Consider the following 3851-nt stretch of genomic DNA (forward strand, 5'->3'; position numbering starts at 1 on the left):
TTGTTCTACCTATTATGTGAATCACTTATTATGGAAGGTTATTGTATCATGACTGTACTTCCATGTGACATTTTGTACCACAGCAGATGATAGTCACAAAACATATGTTATCAGTACTATTGCCTCCTCTCGCCATAATGTTACTCTTCTCATGGAAGTCTATGTGATTGTTCTTCTCTGCCTGTAAACCCCACAAAGCTGGCAATATAAGTTTTACAAAAACTGGAACACCCCTTCCAATTTTCGATTTAGTGATCAAGAGAACTATGTGCCCAATGTATACACGTGCACTATAAAATCTAGGCAAAACTTTTATGGGAGAGGAAGCTAATTTCTACAAGTAGCCAAATGAGGAATTTTTTTTACTACTGTGAAAACAAAATTTACAATTGTATTTAAATTTGATCCACAGTGCTGAGAAAGTACTGTTGTTGAACTGCCGACTTCAATAAGAGGGTGCCCACCAATGAGCTGAGTTGCAGAAAACTGTTTAAGTAAGTACTGTAACACCAGTAATACGTGCAGAGGTGCCTCCAAAGTGCCTTAACAGCATTAATAGGTTACTATTAGCATAGATATCCACTAGAGGGGACACTTGACCCCTTCTGGAATCTGGGTACAGACCTTTTATTTGATATAGAATTCTGATGCATTTTTAGCAATGATTGGCTGTAATTTCACTAAACTACATAGTTCTCATCATTTCTGAATGTGACAGGAACTTCAATACCTTTAGCAATCAGTATACATTGAGGAGACAAAAGTCATGGGATAGTGATATGCACATAAAAGTATTGCATACACAAGGTATAAAAGGACACTGCATTGGCAGAGTTGTCATTTGTACTCGTGTGATTCATCTGAGAAGGTTTTCGACATGATTATGGCCACACAAAAAATTCAGACTTTAAATGCGTAATGGTGGTTGGCGCTAGACACATAGGGCATTCTATTTCGGAAATCATTATGGAATTCAATATTCCGAGATCCATAGTGTCAAGAGCGTGCCCAATATACCAAACTTGGTGTATTACCTCTCACTACAGGCAACGCAGTGGCCGATGGCAATCACTTAACAGCTGAGAGTAGAGGCGCTTGCATAGAGTTCTCAGTCCTAACAGACAAGCAACACTGTGGGGTGTATGATGAATGTGTCCATGAGGACAGTCCTGCAAAATTTGGCGTTAATGGGCTATGGCAGCAGACGACTGATGTGAGTGCCTTTGCTAACAGCATGACATCACCTGCAGCACCTCTCCTGAACTTGTGACCATATTGTTTGGACCTTACACAAATTGAAAACTGTGACCTGATCAGATGAGTACCAATTTCATTTGGTAAGGCCTGATGTTAGGTTTCAGTGTGATGCAGACCCCACAGAGCCATGGGCACAAGTTCTCAACAAGTTGCTGTGGAAGTTGGTGGTGGCTCCATGATGGTGTGGGCTGTATTTAACAGGAGTGGACTGGGCCCTATGGTCCAGCTGAACCAACTGTTGATTAGAAATGGTTATGTTTGGCTATTCAGAGACCATTTGCAGCCATTCATGGACTTCATGTTCCCAAATAAGGATGGAAGTTTTATGGATGACAATGCTCCATATCACTGGGCCACAGTTGTTCATGATTGGTTTGAAGAACGTTCTGGACAACTTGAGCAAATGATTTGGCCAACCAGATTGCCCAACATTAATCCCATCAAGCATTTATCAGACATAATTTAGAGTTCAGTTTGCATACAAAATCCTGCACCAGCAACACTTTTGCAATTATGAACGGCTATAGAAGTAGCAGGGTTCAGTATGCCTGCAGGGGACTTCCAATAAATTGTTGAGTCCATACCATCTCAGTTTGTTGCACTACACCAGGCATAAGGAGGTCCGACAATATTGGGAGGTAACCCATGACTCTCATCACCTCAGTGTACAACTTTGGTTTGGTACATTATCTTACCATTTATGGGAACTTATTCCATTTCTAAGGCGTGATGGTGGTTTTTGCACAGTTTTGCTGTCAAGGTGGATGCAAATCTTTATGAGACAGAGCCAAAATTGTGTCCTGAATCTCTTCTCTGTTGCTTACTCGTTGAACTGTAGAAAGGGTCCCATCCAACATCGTGGAATAGTTACCTCTTAAAGGTATGTGCTAGTCTTGTTTACCTGCTTTGGGCTGACTATACCAGATATGACGTGTTAATGGTCTAAGAGCTTACAGTATTGTACTCGATAATGACATAAAATATGAAACTTAGATTGTACTGAAGTTGTTGTTGATGTGGTCTTCAGTCCTGAGACTGGTTTGATGCAGCTCTCCACGCTACTCTATCCTGTGCAAGCTTCTTCATCTCCCAGTACGTACTGCAGCCTACATTCCTCTGAATCTGCTTAGTGTATTCATCTCTTGGTATCCCTCTACGATTTTTACCCTCCACACTGCCCTCCCTTGATGCCTCAGAACATGTCCTACCAACCGATCCCTTCTTCTAGTCAAGTTGTGCCACAAACTCCTCTTCTCCCCAATCCTCTTCAGTACCTCCTCATTAGTTATGTGACCTACCCATCTAATCTTCAGTATTCTTCTGTAGCACCACATTTCAAAAGCTTCTATTCTCTTCTTGTCCAAACTAGTTATCGTCCATGTTTCACTTCCATACATGGCTACACTCCATACATATACTTTCAGAAACGACTTCCTGACACTTAAATCTATACTCAATGTTAACAAATTTCTCTTTTTCAGAAACGCTTTCCTTGCCATTGCCGGTCTACATTTTATATCCTCTCTACTTTGACCATCATCAGTTATTTTGCTCCCCAAATAGTAAAACTCCTTTACTACTTTAAGTGTCTCATTTTCTAATGTAATTCCCTCAGCATCACCCGACTTAATTCGACTACATTCCATTATCCTCATTTTGCTTTTGTTGAGGTTCATCTTATATCCTCTTTTCAAGACACTGTCCATTCCATTCAACTGCTCTTCCAAGACCTTTGCTGTCTCTGACAGAATTACAATGTCATCGGCGAACCTCAAAGTTTTTATTTCTTCTCCATGGATTTTAACACCTACTCCAAATTTTTGTTTTGTTTCCTTTACTGCTTGCTCAATATACAGATTGAACAACATTGGGGAGAGGCTACAACCATGTCTCACTCCCTTCCCAACCACTGCTTCCCTTTCATGTCCCTCGACTCTTATGACTGCCATCTTGTTTCTGTACAAATTTTAAATAGCCTTTTGCTCCCTGTATTTTACCCCTGCCACCTTCAGAATTTGAAAGAGAGTATTCCACTCAACATTGTCAAAAGCTTTCTCTATGTCTACAAATGCTAGAAATGTAGGTTTGCCTTTTCTTAATCTAGCTTCTAAAATAAGTCATAGGGTCAGTATTGCCTCACGTGTTCCCATATTTCTACGGAATCCAAACTGATCTTCCCCAAGGTCGGCTTCTACCAGTTTTTCCATTTGTCTGTAAAGAATTTGCGTTAGTATTTTGCAACCGTGTCTTATTACAATGATAGTTCGGTAATTTTCACATCTGTCAACGCCTGCTTTCTTTGCAATTGGAATTATTATATTCTTCTTGAAGTCTGAGGGTATTTTGCTGTCTCATACATTTTGCTCATCAGATGGTAGAGTTTTGTCAGGACTGGCTCTCCCGAGGCTGTCAGTAGTTCTGATGGAATGTTGTCTACTCCCGGGGCCTTGTTTCGACTTAGGTCTTTCAGTGCTCTATCAAACTCTTCACGCAGTGTCATATCTCCCATTTCATCTTTATCTACATCCTCTTCCATTTCTATAACATTGCCCTCAAGTACATCGCCCTTGTATAGACCCTCTATATACTCCTTC

This window comes from Schistocerca piceifrons, chromosome 3 (genome assembly GCF_021461385.2).
Source record: "Schistocerca piceifrons isolate TAMUIC-IGC-003096 chromosome 3, iqSchPice1.1, whole genome shotgun sequence".
NCBI lineage: Eukaryota > Metazoa > Arthropoda > Insecta > Orthoptera > Acrididae > Schistocerca > Schistocerca piceifrons.